Below are 18,402 nucleotides of genomic sequence, written 5' to 3' on the forward strand. Positions count from 1 at the left end.
TAATCCTACCCATCTCACCACTCCCCTCTTCGCTGCTTCACCAACCCCCCCCCCCCCCCCCCCCCCCACCACCACAACCACCCTTATATGACTACACTGTCAAATCAGCTATCCAATGTTTTGATGAAAGTACTCATATCATGGGCTAACTGTGCACAAGGCACCTATCAGGGGGACTTCATAGAGGTGGGAACACAAACGGGAGGAAGTCAGATCTTTTACCTGCTGTTTTTGTGTCAATCATCTTTGGCTCCTTTCTTCTCTTGGATTTTGTGAGTGAAACCCAAAAATATCTGCATCAATAGTTTACATCTAATCTGTACTCTTTCATTACAATCATCATGTTCGTCACATAAAAAAATCTACTGACTTCCGACATGGGAAGATTTGAAATTCTCTTTCACACAGGCAGACTGAAACATACTCATTAATTCACTCGCTAAAACATGTACACACGCTCACACACTGACACTCTCACACATAGTCACTCGCTCCCCTCGCACACACACAGGGTATTGTTGGAGTTAATCCTCTCAGATTAACAGACTAACAGACTCATTGTACCCCAACCCAAACAAAGGGACATGTCAAATCATCCTATCAGTTCAAGGTGATGTTGATGATCAAATTAACATGTCAGTGTGTGTGTGTGTGTGTGTGTGTGTGTGTGTGTGTGTGTGTGTGTGTGTGTGTGTGTGTGTGTGTGTGTGTGCGCGTGTGTATGTGTGTGTGTGTGTGTGTGTCGGTCAGGGGTAGGACTGAAGTGTTTCTGTCTCAGAATCCCAAAAGAAAAAGTGTCTGATTTTTTGAGAGACAAAACTAATTTTTTCAGTCACCTGTTCAGACCACAAACACACACAAACTCTCTCTCGCTCACACACACACACACACACACACACACTATTGTAAACATATAACAGCAGACTCCTGTTTGTTTATGTACAAAGACCCACTAATTGCGTGGCAAGTCATCAGTCACCAATGTAATATTCGAACAACTCGGCGATAGGCGTAAACTGCTTAAAGACATAATCTTATATACGAGCCATTAACAACTCCATATCGAGCCGCACAGTGGTGTGCCCTCTAATCCCTATGCTAGACTCCGGATTAGCATAAACTGGGGGGGGGGGGGGGTTAAAACATCCACAGTGTCCGCTCTCCTACTCAACCCCACGCACGTCCTCCCCCCCCCCCCCCCCCCCCCACGCTCTCCAGATTAAAGATCTCAGTGCCGGGGCCCCGGCAGCACAGACTGTAAGCGGATCTCTGGGATGGTGTCCCCCAAGGTTCTCCTATTGGTCTAATGAAGAAGACGGTCAACAGCCTGCAGTCTGATAGGCCGGGGTTCAAAGAGCAAGGGTTAAAGTGCACAAGATGACTTGGTATAGACAGAGGGTGCATCTATAGGGTCTTTTTATTTATCTCATCCAGGGTGAGAAGGGGGCTTAGCGAAGAGTCAAGCTTTAAGATTATGAGAAAGGTTTAAAGATTCAGCTTTAGGTGCAATTGCCAGTCAGTTAGTCGATGGCTTTTATTATGGATAAACTGTGTCTTTCCCTGTTATTGTGTAGTTCTTCCGGTACAACGTATGTCAAATGTAATGTCTTAGGAAAAGCCAACATCCGGTGTTCTTTGCGATGTCCACTCCTGGGCGTATGGAATCATACAGGTTCAGTTTCACATCAGGGTTCTTGCCTGACTCCTAAGGTTCAAAGGTCATCTCCTTTACTTGAACAACTTCATCCAAACCCACGCTGCTGCAGAGTTCATGCTCAATGGGACTCGAACGTCAGTTCAAGAACCTTGTAGAGTTTTCTCCGGTTTCTTCGTCACAATGCTGTCCACGGTGTTGAGCCACAGAGCAGTTCATGTGCTTGTTTACATGAAACCTGTCCAGAACATTCCAAGTCCCCCCACTCACACAGACACACACGCTCATCCCCTGACATGAAAGCTCCAAATTCGGGAATTGCTCACCCTTGCAACGTCAACTCCGACGTTCTACATATTACAGTAAGCTTTCAAAAACGAAATCCACTAGTAAATTATTTTGAGAGATAGCCCCAGGCTGTGCAAGCGTCTTCCATATGCGTGGAAAGAAGGAGAAGGGGGGGTGGGGGGGGCGACTCAAAGTAAAACTAGATTTTATGTCTTAATGGTTTTGTGCGGGGGGGGGGGGGTGAAAAAAAAACAGGGATAATACAGAAATCCAATTAAAATCAGATGATTGTGTTGAGAGGTACAGTTAGCAATGGGCCTGTTTAGTCAGAGTGACAGACTCTATTTTAAGCTGTGATTAGATGATGTCAGTTGCCACTTACTTTTCGTATGGGGGTGAAGCTCTAACAACTAGGAAGCTCAGGACCAAGGAACTCCGACTCACCAGAAAACCCATTTGCTTCGCCATTACTGTGATCGGTTCATGGAGAAGTCTGAATGTCACCTGAGGAATCAGGAATCGGTCTGTACACCAGCTCCACGACGAATGAATTAATGCATTGGATCTCGGATCTTTCGAGTGTGTACGTGTGCATGTGTGAGATGGATAGAGAGAAAGAGAGTCATATAGAGACAGAAAGAGTCAGAGAGAGAGAGGGTAGTTAGAAAGAGAGAGAGAGAGATAGGGAGAAAGAAAGAAAGAGCGAGAGAGAGAGAGAGAGAGAGAGAGAGAGAGAGAGAGAGAGAGAGAGAGAGAGAGAGAGAGAGAGAGAGAGAGAGAGAGAGAGAGAGAGAGAGAGAGAGAGAGAGTCAGAAAGAGAGTTAGTGTTTCCTCTAGTGCTTCTCAAGGTGACACGCTTCTCCTCCTTCAGGGCTTTCCTTCCCATTCTTTTTGGGATGGAAATTATGATGAAGTAATTTTTCTCCAGAAATTGCCTATGTCACTTGTGGTATCTTTCTGCAAATTTCTCAAGTGTATTTTCAATCTCTCCCCCTCTCGCTCAAACTTCGTTTGACACATCAATGTCATGGCGCAGCCAGTAAGAGGAACTACAGGAGACAATACGTGGAACATTCAAGACAGGTGACAATTCAAACATACTCTCGCCACATCAAAAATGCTACAGAGTGCGTTATAATGGCATCATTGTCCCTGTCACGCGCGCGCGCACACACACGCAATCTCTCTTTCTCACACAAACACACACAATCGATCTCACCCTCTGTCCCTCTCACACGCACACAGGGTCTCTCTGCCTCACACAAACGCACACGATCCATCGCTCTCTCTCTTTCTCACACACACACACACACGCACACAAACGCAGGGTAAAAAAGCACCTGCTTGTTCCAGGAGAACATTAAAGGCGGGGAGGCTCATGGTTTTAGAGGAGAAGCAGGGTCCTGGGAGACCACTGACCTGGTTTCTTATTTTCAGGAGGAAACTTATCTAATTATACCCAAGTTAACTTGCTGATGGCCCTCTCAAGGACACAGTTGTATGAATGAGTCGCTACTCTTACAGTGAAAGAAACAAGGTCCCGGTGGCTTACCGGACAAGTGTGAATATCTTGTGTGGCTGAGGCCTCACCGCAGCGGCCTGGGTTCGAATCCCGCCATGGCCCTTTTGCTGCCTGTCTGCCCCTCTCTCCTTGCCTTTGGCGTCACACTTCACTTGAAAACTGGCAGTAAAGCATGAGAAATGCCCCAAATGATATTGAAAGCTTATCACACTTCCTGGTCCGCTTTTCCTTTTCCCAGTCTTTGTATCGCTCTCTCATTCTCTTTTTCCCCGAGCCGTCTTTGATCGGTATCTTTCTAACATGATCTGGTGTCTTGTTCTTAATCCCACACGTTTTTTCCACTATACTCATCATTTTACTGTAAGAGATGACAGTGTGTGTGTGTGTGTGTGTGTGTGTGTTTGTGTGTGTGTGTGTGTGTGTGTGTGTGTGTTGAAAGCTGTTCTTGTTGGCCAAATTCCGCATACTTCCTCCTAGTATTGCCAGAGGCAAGGACAATGCCGTTTTGGATATGAATATTCGACAGCTGATAACCAATGAACACAAAAAGCAAAATAACATTCATATACACAATGACCAAAACAGTCAGAAAAACAGACAGACAGGCAGGTTGGAAGGGAGACACATAGCCATACAGCCAGCCAGTCAAACAGTCATAAAGCCAGCCGGTCATACACTCAGCCAGCAAGACAGACAGACAGACAGACAGACAGCCAGCCATTCTGTTTGCCAGCCATTCTTTCCTCTTCATAGAAGCAGAGCTAATAGTGTAAAATAACAATGTAGTTATCTAGTCAATAGCTAGGTTCTCTGTTGGGCCCACTGGGGTAGCTTTGACAATGAGCAGAAACGAATCTGGCTTAATGGAGCTCTGGTCCTTAGATGGCCTGGCGGGGCATAGTCCTGTCCAGGCCCTTAACGTCCCCGGCAGACAAAGATCACATAAGGACACGTTTGATTGCTTTTTACCAAAAAGGGGAGAAAAAAAACCCTTCATTGTATTTTGAACAGAGCCAACCTCGTTCTCTTTCTCTCGCTCTCTCTCGCTCTCTCTCTATCTCTCTCTGTCCGTCGGCCTGTCTGTCTTGGAGAGACTCTCATTCTGACCAGTCTGGCTTTTTGTCACGCTTGCTTTGGTCATTACATCACAATTAAGGAGCTGTTGGTACAGAGGAGGAGGGGGGGGGTGAAGAATCAAGAAAGGAAAGATTAAAAAACGATGGATGAAATGTAGGTCAGTGGAGATGTGCTTGGGGCGGTTTGTCTCTCTCTCTCCTCCATCCCTCTCTCTACTCCAGCTTTCCATCCATCGAACTCTCTCTCCTCTTCTCTTGTCTCTTAAGTCTGTCTTTCTCTCCTCTCCATCTCTCAACTCCATCTCTCTCTCTCTCTCTCTCTCTCTGTCTCGACTCCATCTCTTTACTCTCTCGTTCTCTCACTTTCTGTCTCTCCACCCCCTCCCCCTTCTCTCTCTCTCCGGGTCAAACAGCACAGCCGGGGGGGGGGGGGTGTAGGGGTCGAGGGACAGCTCCTCTTGGTCTCTGTTCCCTCCCTGCTCACCTCACATCACACGGGGGAAGCACACCGACCCATCACCTGCACATGCTCAGAGTTGCATAAGAGGCTGTGCATTAGCCGGGAGTCAACAGAACGGGACCTTCTGTGCTGTCCTCGGTTGCAGGAGCTGTGAGAGGTCAAAGGTCAAGCTTGCCTGTAACCTTCTGCAGGAGGAAGCCTGGGGTCCAAGGTGGAAGGGTCGGGGCGCAGCTTGAGACAGCCATACCTCCCAAGTGGTTCACGATTCAATTGCACATTTTATTCATCGAGCAGATGTTTTGATGCAAAGCGATGTATGAATGGTGCATACTGGAACTATAGCAGAACAACAAGCATCAGAAGAGGATAGTTCTAGTAGTGTTTTGTGGTCAGTTGAGGGATGGTTTTATTCACTAGCCACATCGCAAAGTCACCCCATTTCAGCTACCAAGCGGTGGTCTTTGGAATTTAATGTAAAACGTGACACTAAAGTACAGGCGGATTAGATTTGATCTCACCTGCCCTCATTCTTATTCGTCTACCTCAGTATATGTGAATGGATTGCATCTTCCTGGAATGTATTTTATTGCATCCCTCCTTCCTACCCTCCTTCAGCCCTTCTAGTGGAAACATAAGACATGTAATTTGAGCTTCTATCCTCTGTGTGACATAAGATCTGTATGATGCATTCCCACGCAGAGGCAGACATAATAACGTAACGTATCTATGCAACCATTTACTATTTCCCAAAACGATATGTCTAAATAATAATCATTTACGTTGTTACCCTTGTGAGTGTCTGTGATCGACCGTCACGTTAAATATAATGAAACGTATGCAGTTGACCAAAGCAGCTGTTTTATGTCTTGTCGTTTTTCTACTAGTCTAATATATAGCCTAATTAAGATAATCCATACTCTTGCAGTATTTAACACCCATTATATTAAATATTTACCTGCAAAATACTGTGGAACTATGTAACTAATGAACTATTCATAACATCGGAATTATGTACTATTTCCATCCGCATGTCCAATTATTGGGTAAACAGGGGTTCATCAGCGGTAACTATTGAACATAAGGCTTCATATTTATCATCATTGATCTGTCTTAGTGTAGCCTAGTCAAATTAACAAATCATTGGACGAAAATTTTAAAAAGCCTATAGGCTACTCTTTCCATAAATGGTAGGACGGTTTTGGACTCAGATTGTGATTCTTTTTTATTTTTTTATTTTTTACTTTTAACGTTTCTTTTTTCTTGTTTGGGAAGTTATTGGGAGATGTGAATGACATGGACATGGAGAAGCGCGGCTATAGCCTGCCGTCTGCGCTGAGCTATAGTCACGGACGGCGACGTCTGAGGGGGAGGAGCAGAAAGTGCTAGTCCAATCCGTGTCCCTCTAAGCTCCTGCTAGCGCTCTCCCCTCGTCTCAGGGAAACAGTGAAAACCTCCAGTAGATGTTAAAGCGCAGATGTCATGTGAAAACCCGCATGCTCGCTGCGCGCACGACCAAACCGTCCAACCACTTCACCAAGCTCGGGTGCCTCCTCTCTCTGCTCCGCCCGTCAAGCAAGCTCGAGACCGTTCTGGACTGGAATGCTTTAGAACCGAAAGTCAGCTCCTCGAACGTGGACGACTTTGTAGCTTATATTAAACTCTTTTTTTCTTTTTTTTTGCCCGAGGATCTTGCCTTTGAAAGTGTTTATGTGTGTTTCTTCATGACTGCTGCATTCGGAAGCGAGTCGCACCACCATCACCATGCGAGGTAGGATCCAAGTGCTTTTGACAGCTGAGCTCGCCGTGTTATGCCTGGTCGCTCTTTAGCTTCAAACACATTACACATTATAATTTACATTTATTTAGATTGCAGGCGCTGTAATAACTCCTTCACCAAGGCTCAACTCTTCATGCACGTAGAATTGATTGAAAGTATTGGAAAACTTTAGAGTTAACGCATGTCGACTGAGGGGGTCTGTGTGTGAGTGTGTGTGTGTGTGTGTTTACGTGCGTGTGCACGTGTGTGTCAACTGGTCCTTCCACAACCATAAATACTCAATATTTTCTGAGAATGCTCTTAGGAGGCTTCTGTCCCGGGGCTGTCACCGAAGGAAGGTTAACAGACACTCAGAATCGAAAGCCTGAATATTTGCGTGAAAATGTATCCGTGAAGAGCAGACAATCTTAAATAGCCACAGTAAAAAAAAAAAAGGCCAAGAGCTGGAGTCCTGTATTCCAAACTGTCATGCGCTCTACTAACCCATTACCATCAGTCAAGCGCCGCACCGCGCCGAAACTGTTGAAATGCAACATCAACACACACAACACACAGACACTCGCACACACCTTTGCCCCATGTCACTGTAAGACCCTTACAGGACCTTTGCCCCTGTAAGACCCGAAGGCGCATGTTTATCCATGTAGGCTCGTGGCCCTCCCGCGCTCATTCCTCTGGTCCTTTGCTATTCGGAGATATGAAGTAGCCCATAAAATGCTTTCACGTCAGACAACAGGCTGTAGGCTACAATAAAACATGTGAGACAACACATTCAAATTATTCGATTATTCGTTTATCTTTGCTTGGCTTTATCAGTCTAATAATTTAATTCGCTTAGGCCTACTTGTGTTTCATTTGCTGTCGGATTGTTCTCGCTTGTAAGTTACCAATAACCATAACCGTTTTGCATTCTAAGTAGGCCTGTGATTGATTTGGAAACATTTGTATAACTTTATTGAACAGTTAAATAATGTTTAACTTTCAATGTGTAAATACTATAATTTGCTGCAAGGGTGTCTTCTCTTTAGGATTAGGCTGTGAACGCCTTTGTGTATTTGTGTTTTCAACAATTCCATGTCCACAAAGAGCACATTTTTTTTACAAGTAGACAACAAAAGTGAGACCATGTATATTTAGATTAAAATAGTACACAAAATAATGCTTAGCTACAGCCAAATGGACTGATTTTTTTTTTTGCGATAGAAAATCCATAGTATGCCTATGTACATTCTGAAACAAAAGATCATATCTCAATAACAGAATAAAGAAGTGAACGTCAACGATTTAATTATCTACTGGTAAATTAATACATTTTCACTGAAGAATAATGGTCTATTGGCTACTAGAATAACTGATAAATAGCCTTAATACAGTACAACCTATTTATAACCAATTATTATTAACATTGTCATTCTCATGAGTCCCATTCAACTTGATGTTTGTATTATTTTTACTATTATTTGTATTATTATTTACTGTAGTAGCCATATTTGATTATCCAACATTGTTCGTTAAATAGATTTCTTAATTTACAACTGAAAAATACTGACTGAACAAGCCTATCAAAGCCGAATAAAACGCTCTTTCATAATTTCTCTAGGGCATAATGTCAGTCCTGTAACTATCCCAAATAACTGTATTTCCCTTTCTGTATTTTTTCAGTCTTTCTCCCCAGTGAAAAACTCTCTCCTTGCGCCTTGCATTATACACATATTTAAACGAGCCCCACGATCACTCTGGTGCGCGGGGGACTATACGGCGGGATGCCGAAATCTGGCTTTTACTTAGCAGTGGTGGGTAGACGAGGCCCCGAAGCCTCTCTCTCTCTCTCTCTCTCTCTCTCTCTCTCTCTCTCTCTCTCTCTCTCTCTCTCTCTCTCTCTCTCTCTCTCTCTCTCTCTCTCTCTCTCTCTCTCTCTCTCTCTCTCTCTCTCTCTCTCTCTCTTCCTCGCTCCCTCTGCACGCCCCAAAGGGTTTTGTCAGATGGAATTAAATCAGGGTGCGCCGCGACCCCCACTTCCAACCTGTGTGTGTGTGCGTGTGTGTGTGCGTGTGTGTGTGAGAGAGAGTGTGTGCGTGTGTGTGTGTGTGTGTGTGTGTGTGCGTGCGTGCTCCCTTCCCGAGTATTTGCGCGCCTCACAGAAACATGCACTCACTACCACGAGGCCATGAAAAATAGAGGCCCCCTCGTATGCCATGATAATTATAATTTTACAACGGCCACAACTGCAACTCGCCGATGATGTCACCAAAACTGACCGGCGAGGAATGTGGTGGTGTATTTGATGCAGCTTGTTGTTCACGTGCTGCATTTTTGCGAGAAACTGCCAAAAGACCTGCGAATTCGACGTTGCGCAATTGATTTAACCGCCTCAGATATAATTATTTACTTATTTGTGATGGTCATTGTCTCTTGAGAGAGATTACAATTTTCATAATATGAGCTGGATTGACATTGAGGTTAGACACTCTAACAGTACTTCATGAAGTTGAAGCCCTTCCGAGTTTCTATCACTACCTTGAATAAGAGTGGGTCTGTATGCCTCACTGACAGTGCACCTGCACAGATACAACCAAGCCCCAACACACACACACACACACACACACACACAGTCCCTGACAGACATACATGTGGTCCAAATCACACATGAGCAAATGCTCATGTATTAAAGTGTTGCGCATATGTGCTCACACACACACAAACACACACACACAATAGTATACATTTGACTGCATTTGCACTTTCCTCAGTTCAGCCGGGTCCAGCCTGGGGAACGAGACGGTGGCTTCAGTTATAGGCAGCAGAGGGATGGAGAGAGGGAGGGAGAGACGGAGAGAGGGATGGATGGATGGATGGATGGGGACAGGGAGGGAAGTGCAGTACATCTGATCCCTCGTGTCTCACCATCTCCAACGGTCCACTTACAAGGTAGAAGAATGACAGAGAGAAGGAGAGAGAGAGAGACAGAGAGAGGGGGGGTTTGGGAGGTGTGTGAGAGAGGTGGCTGATGACATAAGGTGGAAGTGAGAAGTGTGAGAGGCAGAGGGAGAGAGAGGGAGAGAGAGAGAGAGAGAGAGAGCGAGAGAGAGAGAGAGAGAGAGATAGACAAGGACCATAAAAGAGCAGAGCCATTCCCCAGGGAGCTGGCGCAGCGGCTGGCTTGTGTGAGTCCGACGCTAGGCCGCTCACTTTGGCACACAGGCTCCGCGACGGCGCTTGCTCGGCGCTCGAGTGAATTCAACCCGTCATGAGTTGGATCTGAATTTCAACCTTTCGGTAGGTTCTCTTTTCCCCGCAGGAGGCCATTGGTACCTCTTCAAACCCTCCCCTGTATGCCTTTGCGATCACATCCAGATGTCAGACAGTACGACCCCTCTCTCTCTCTTTAGTTCTCACAGTTTTTTTACAAAGCAATGAAAGATATTGATACTTTTGTACACATTTGGGAGTGGGAGAGTGCACTATGTTGCATAGAGGATGAATCACTCATTTTGGGGAGATGCGTAAAGCTATATGTGTTTTTCTACTTTTGTCACGCCGTGCTAGTGTCTGTGGTTTCGTTAATGCGTCTTTGGTGTTGGGTCATTTTTTGGTTCGTTATTGATGTTTAACCTGTTCATTGGGGCATGTCAATGTGGCATGGAGCATAGAGTAATGTCCAGCCACCTGTAAGGGACTAACAGGTGTGTTCCAACTCTCTCTCTCACTCTCCCATTCTCTCTCTTCCTCTCTGACCTCTTTCTCTCTTCAATATTTTCAACTTTCCATTTCCTTCTGTCTCCCACGCACCCAGATATCAGACAGCACAACCAGACAGCACCCTCTCTTCTCCCTCTTCCTCTCTCCTCTCCCCTCTCTCTCCCTCCCCCCCCCCCCCACCATCTCTCTCTCTTTCTCTCTCCCTCCGTCTCTCTCTAAGTTTTACTCACGCAGTCTTCCTCTTCCGTCTAGCTTCGGTGCGAGGCCACGCATGAGGTCCGCCTGCCAATAGAATTAGACCCGTCCTGCGTGGCGCCATGGCCGAGGGGCTCGCCATCGATCCGAACGAGCCCAGAGAGCATCATGGGATCAATCGGCAGGGACTGAAGCCGGGGGGGCCTCGCGATCCATAGAGCGCCGTTGTCGTATCACGTAACCCCCCGCGCCGTGCCTCTGGAAACGGAGAGGATGCGCTAAGTCCATTACCGCGTGGCGCCTCCGTGACACGTGCGTCATTTGATTGGTTTGGTCTGGATCATCCCGTGCTGACGTGGCTGGGCTGGGATTGTGGAGTGAGAATACGCCTCCACGTCCGGGGGTTTGATCGTAATCCGTGAAGCAAGTTTGGTGATGGATTATCGTGCCTTGATCTAGGTGGAGGATATGATTTTGTTAATCAGACACAGGCAGGGGGGGAAAGCTGGTGTGTAGATGCATCCTGAAGTACGGGATCACCATCTCTCATACACACACATGCACCCACACACATACTTGAAATATTGCCCTTTCACTTCTCACAATTTATCAACAGATACTTAGCTTCTCAGGCACACTTTATGATTGCCCTAGCGCCGTGATAGTGAGTGCCATGTGTGGGTTTCTGTGCTTGTGTGTGTTTTGTTTGAATGTCTTTCTGCTGACTAATGGCTCGCTGTTACGTAACACAGAAAAGATTATTTAAAGCCCTGGCCAGGAGAGCTAATCCCACACTCTCAGCATCGCTAGCTGGGCACACACTCTCAGCATGCTACGTTGCTGCATGATTCATGTCACCCACCGTCTTCCACGTGCGTGCGTGTGTGTAGCATCTCCTACGACACTTTTTCCCAGTAGCCGCCAGCATCGGATGGGAACGAGGGAGAGAAAGACAAGGGGGGGGGGAGAGAGAAGATGGGGCGAGGCCGAGAAAGAGAGAGAGGTGAGAGAGAGGGACAACGAGAGAGAGAGAGAGAGAGAGGGAGGGGCCAAAAGAGAGAGAGAGAGAGACCGAGAGCAAGAGGGAGAGAGTTGAAGGTTCCAAGCTAACCGGAAGGTGTGCTCTGTGTCTCTGCGAGCCGCCTCAGGGGTCTCTTCCAACAGGCGAGCCTGTGGCGTGTTTACTCAGCGCATTGGTTCGGCCCCCGGCCGTGTGTGTGGATGTGTGTGTGCAGGGCGGGCGGGCGGGGGGGGAGTAGACCCCCCACTGAGATGCATAGAGCGGAGCCTTTGTCTCGGGAAGGATCCGGGCTCTTTAAACTTACGTCTGCACCGTCGGGTTTCGTGTCAGGCCTTGTGGAGTTCTCGAACAAGAACGATCCCTAGGAGAGGGAAGACACACTCACTCAAACATACAGACATTCTTCAAGCTCCGAGGCTCTGAGTCCGCCAGGCCCCGGAGGAGGGCTCTGAAGAACACAGTGTGTATCCTGCCGTCGTGTTTCTCCGCCATCTCCCATCTGCCCGGGCGCACTCGCGATTTCTCTTCCTAGCAGACGGCGAGAGACCTAGCAGGAACACGTACACGTTCCACCCTCTCCTGAGAAACAGCCCATTGTAAACACAGCAGCGATATCGAAGATATTTGCCGAGCGAGCAGACATACGATAGCGGCTGAGGTCTAGATGGTAGAGAGAGCGTGCCGCGCGTCAGATGATCTCTCGCCTTCGGACCCCGGAGGTGGACGGGGGTGGTGTGTGTGTGTGTGTGTGTCGACGTGGCCACGCTTCACGGCGTGCACGTTGTCTGTTTTCGGTTTCTGTTTTCAAAGTCCAGTCTCCCTACATCAAGTCATTACGCGGCCGGGGCGCCACCACGGAGCACCACCCGCGCTCTGATTGGCCGAGGAGAGGACGGCGGTAAGCGGGAAGGGTAGACGGCGCGCGCTGGGAAACAGAGAGAGAGAAGGGGGGGGGAGGTCGAGAGAGGGGGACGAGAGAGAAGGAGAGAGGAGTCACCAAGAGAGAGAGGGAGATGTTGAAAGCGTTACGTAAGGGTGAAAGAGGATCTAGTGAGCCGTTCGCACGGGTTTCTGGTTGTGTACAACGCTGTCTGTGTGCGCGTGTGTGTGCGAGTGCGTGTCTGTGTGTGTGTGTGTGTCTGTGCGTGTGTCTGTGTGTGTGTCTGTGTGTGTTTGCGTGTTTGCGTGCGTCTTACCTTCAAATTCATGACCGGGACACTTCATGGCATCTTTGCCCATATGGCTTCACAGAGGTGGAGGGTGTGTTACATCACATTAGCTGTGAGGCTGCGTGAGGTGAGGCATCGCCATAGCGCTCAGCTGATGTTGGGTCAGTGTTGCGTTCCAACCCTTGGGTCTCCCAAACATTATGGGATGGAAATGTTTCCTTTTGTATTGTACAGTAGGTATACTGTTTGTACCATAATAGTTCCGACTTAGGGCTAACCCGAAAGATACTCATAAATAACCTATGAGTTCATATTTACCAAACTGCATTTGTAAGTAACTGGTTAATCTGTTACTAATGAGTTGTGACAGTGTGCAGTCCTTAAACGGATAGTTTAGACTCTATAAACCCCACAGCAGTGACGTGAGGGTGTGTGGTTGAGAGCCTTATAGATTAGACACGTAACATGAGCTAGCCTCACGTTAGCGTAGCTACTGTTTTTTGTCAATGGAAAAGATTAGCCCGTTTTAGCGGAGTAATCTCATTGGGCTTCATGTGTCCTCAACAGTTCTAACCCCCGCCCCCATCTCTCTCTCTCTCTCTCTCTCTCTCTCTCTCTCTCTCTCTCTCTCTCTCTCTCTCTCTCTCTCTCTCTCTCTCTCTCTCTCTCTCTCTCTCTTGTTCTCAGTCTTAAACTACAAAGCAGTCTGTATCCTGAGCAAGAGAGCGAGAGAGAGACAGTGAGAGAGAGAGAGACACGAAGGGAGAAAGAGAGAGAGAGAGAGAGAGAGATAGAGAGAGAGAGACAAGCAGAGATGGATAGCAGGTGAAGTGAGAGAGCACTTTGATTGTCTTTGTGATCAATTTGTCCCTCTGAGAGAGCTGCCTCTGGGCCACTTTGGGAGAACCTTGTTAGACTGACTTAAATTGTGGCCTGAGGCAAGCTATTAGCAGCATTCCCTGGGAGAGGAAATACACACACACACACACACTCACTTATACTCCCGCATAGCCTCCTCTTACGTATACACTTTCAAAAATCTCTCAAGCTATACACTCGCACTCGCACACGCATATACACACAGGACATACTGTGCCATAGCATGACACTGTACACATTACAGCTATACGGAGTAGGAATGAATTCCATGTGATGGGTCGAGGGTAGTTCTCACTTTGACCCGAGGTGTTTCCATGGGGTCTGTCTGTGCTGGCAAACAAGCAGGGGTCCAACATGACTGGGTTTGGGGACAAGATAGAGAACAATTTCTCATTCACTCCTTCGTTCTTCACCCCGTGAAGTCCTCACTTTCTCTGCGATCCAATTACAAAACACACACACACGCGCACACACACACACACACACACACAGTGTCATCAGGAATTAGTGTGAAGTGGCCCACTCCAGCAGGAACAGTGTGAGGCAGAGGGAGAGTTCGTACGGAGGCGGGGATTAGAAACAGTTTGAGAAGGGGGGATAATGTGCTTGCGGCGTCCATGGAGTGAGCGTCAGTGCGTGCGTGCGTACGTCCTTGACTGCGTGTCGTCGATGGTCGTCCCCGACGTCATACGACTTTGTGTGTGCGTGCGTGTGCGTGCCTGTGACAGTGTGTTTCCTTGCGTCCAAGACTATGTCTGTGCAAGCATCCATGACTGTGTGTGTGTGTGTGACGGTCATCCATTCCCCTGTGTGTGTGTGTGTGTGTGTAGCTGTTCTCGGAGGGGTGGGTGGATGGGTGGGGGGGGGGTCTTACACATCACCCTTGGACTTGTTCTTCCACTCCGATGCACTCCCCCACTCCTGAAGGAAAGGTCATGGGTCAAGGGGATCGCAGGGTCACGGGGGCTAGGCGGGGGCTGGGGGGGGGGGGGGCTGTACAGTGTCCCTTTAGAGGCAGACCTGAGGGGGCAGATGGATGTGTGTGTTGAGGGGAGGAGGGGGGGGGGGGCGGGGAGTGCGGTGTTTGGGTTCTAGCCCCATGGAGTTTTTTTCCCATGCCACCACTTCTCCCTATCTTGTGAGAGAGCGGGAGGAGTGTGTGTGTGCGTGCGTGTGTGTGTGTGTGTTGACATTGCTGCGCTTCTCAACGTGCATGTCATTTATTTTGGTGCAAAGTCCTTCTCCCCACATCAAAAGAATTACACAGCGGTTTTAGATCTTTAACGCATCATCAAGACTTTGAACATGACGTGTGTTTGTGTGCGTGCACCCGTGTGCGATTGTGTGTCTGTGTGCGTGTGTGTGTGAGCACTTTTATCTATGTGTGTGAATCAATGTTCAATGTGTTGGAGTTCAGCCAATGGCCCCCTTCTGCTCCCACGTGGCTCGACCAATCGGAGCGCAGCGACGGATTCCACGGGTAAACCCCAGCTGATCCCAGACCAGCCGGCTGAGCAATTACCCAGAGTGCACGGCGGCCGCGCGGATCTGACAGACGAGGGGGGTGGTAGTGAGAGAGAGGAGAGAGCGCTTGGGGGAGGGAGGGGGGGGATGGAGGGAGGGGGGGGGTGACATAAGCACCGTAGCACCACTAGGCTACAGTTGACCAGACAGCTCTGCACGTCACCACAACACACACACACACACACACAACACACGCATGCATGAGAGCTGGAGAGGGGGGGGTGGAGGGGGTGGAGTGGGGCGGGGGGGTTGGTCGCAGGAGGGGGGGGGGGGGGAATGGGACGACGCCAGCTAGTGTGATTGTTTACCCATAATCCTCCACAGCCCCCGACTCTAGGCTGCGTACGGAGCCAAACACACACACACACAGGTCTGGACAATTACCCACGCTCCCCAGCCCAGGGCTGTCCAACTGGGGTCAGCGCTGATGGCTCTGATCACAGGGCTGACAGCACAGGTGTGAGACACACCGTGGGGGGGGTGGGGGGGAGGTGGGGGGGGGCACCGAGAGAGGGCTCATCAATTAAAGGCAAAACCAAGCCAAGGAGAGAACCAGACAGGCAGACTGGCAGGTTGGTACAAAAAAACAGTTACTTTTGACATTCGACTGCAGAAGCAGTGTTTCATGCAGAGGGTCCAGTAAGTTAGTGTGTCGATCAGAGGCCTCCTCGGCATAACACGAGCCTTGAAGAAGGCTGCTATTGTTGCTCTCCGCAGCCGCATAGAACATTCTGGACTGCCGGGGGCGGGGGGGGTGGTGGTGGGGGGGAGGGGGGGGGGGGGTGGGTGATAAGGGAAAACCCCCCCCAGATAGGATGAAACATGCATGTCCAGTCTGGCCCTCCTTAGCCTACTTATGCAACTCACACACACGCGCAATAATGTTCACACACGTACACACACACACACACACAGACACTCAATAATGCTCACACAGATTCACATGCTCACATACACACATAGTCAATCGTAGTCGCATACAGACCCACGTACACACACCCGTAAGTGTGCGTAACCCCCACGCAGACACAGAAAGACAGGGAGCAGAGCCACCTAGTGGTAGACCAGTAGCAGTACATCCCACCGACCTCGAACTGCACGCCCCGGTTGGGGCAGCCTGTCCCGTCCACCTATGTGTGTGAGTGTGTGAGTGTGTGAGTGTTGTGCGCATGGATATGATTGTCTGCGTGTGTGTGTGTGTGTCTATGGATAGGATGGTGTGTTTATGTGTGTGTGTGTGTGCGTGTGTACCTTACTATAAAGTGTGTTATGGTAAGCCTGAGCTGCTGTACTAGCGGTAAAACCCCCCTCTCTCTCCTAATGAAGCTAATTAGGACTCTATTTAGAGACTGGCATAGCCCATGAGACACACCACATCATTAAAAATCAATTAACACACTTCACGTGCCATGTCACCACACACACACACAGACACACACCTTAGAACGAACACGCGCGCATGGCTCTCCCTCCACCGTGTTCCTGATGGATGTGATGACGTTCGTGTCTCATTCGGTGGATCCCTTCTCCTTCTAGCTCGTTCCTCGCGGTCGTCTTTCGCGCTTGTACCCCCCCCCCCCCCCGCCGCCTCCTCCTCCTCCTCCACTCGCTCGCCTCCTTCTCATCGCATCTCCCTCTCCCTCCCTCTCCCTTGTTACCTTCCCCCTCTCTTTCCCCCACCCATCTCTCTCTTTCTCTCCTGTGCATCCTTTTTTATCTTTCTCCCTCTCTCTCCCTTTGTGGCCCCCTCTTTCTCCCTCTCTCTGCCTCAATCTCTCTCCCCCTCTCTCTCTCCCCCCTTTCCCTTCCTTCTCCCTCTCTCTCTCTCTCTCTCTCTCTCTCTCTCTCTCTCTCTCTTCTCTCTCTCTCTCTCTCTCTCTCTCTCTCTCTCTCTCTCTCATCTCTCTCTCTCTCTCTCTCTCTCTCTCTCTCTGACGAGATTGTGCAGGCCTGAGCTCGTCTTAGTATGGAATCGCCAGCACTGCACTCCACCACTTACCAACACGTCCTGATAGGACCGCGCCACAGCCCACAGCAGCCAATCAGCTGAGGGGTCAGAGGGCAGCCACACCTGCAGAGGCAGCCTATGCGGAAGCTTCCTCAGAGAGGTGGACAGAACCATGTTCGGGCTCCGGGCAACCAGGGGGTGAAAGATGGTAGCACAGGTCATGTGATCAGTAGTGTTTGTGCTTAATGCTGTAGCTTAGTTGCAGCTCTGACAGGATGGACATAGCTCCGTGGTAAAGCGCTGGACGCCAAATCAAGCAGTTGCGATGAAAGCTTTAGCTGTAGTAGGGGTGAGCAGAGGGGGTCCAGATAATGTTAGTACACTGTGCTAAGCCCTAGGCTACAGGGCTGACATCACTTCCTGCTGGAGAGAATTGTCAGTGGATTATTGCCGTGACAGCCAGAGGAGAAGAAGAGAAAGGGTAGTCACCGTGGCAACAGCGATGTTGTCATGACTGCTGCTTTATCCCCGCCTGATGACCCCCTCCTCACACACACACGCACACGCAGACCCACACTCACACACACTGGGGACAACACATAGTCATACACTTGGGACAGTCCTCCCACACACACACACACACTCACAATACAATACACACACTTCACATCCCACGACATGACCTACATACGTGTTAAACCTGAACAGGTTAGAGGTCTGTGTGAAGGTACAGAGATAATAATAGTGAATAAAGACCACAAACAACACAACTGTCCAGTGTTTGTTTACTGGTTCAAACTGGTGCTAACCGCCATGTCCACAGGCCTTCCTGACCTGTTTGAGAGACTGAAAATAAGTTATGGGAAAGGGATTCCACTGACATACTCATTACAGTGATTGTGTGTGTGTGTGTGTTCTGTCCATCTGAAGCCCAGTGCTCTCTTCTGACCCACTTTGATACTGGCCAGGAAGTGGTACTGTGTTAATGGGTCACCTCGAGAACCAGTTCAGAACACAGAACACCCCCCCCCCCCTCTCTCTCTCTCTCTCTCTCTCTCTCTCTCTCTCTCTCTCTCTCTCTCTCTCTCTCTTTTGTTTGTGGACTGTTTGTGGCTTCTGCTCTGCCTTTGTACTTAGAACCCTTTCCAAGTTGTCGGTCTGAGTGATTGTCATCTTGTTGAGCTAATCTC

Source organism: Osmerus eperlanus, chromosome 25 (assembly GCF_963692335.1).
Source record: "Osmerus eperlanus chromosome 25, fOsmEpe2.1, whole genome shotgun sequence".
Classification (NCBI taxonomy): domain Eukaryota; kingdom Metazoa; phylum Chordata; class Actinopteri; order Osmeriformes; family Osmeridae; genus Osmerus; species Osmerus eperlanus.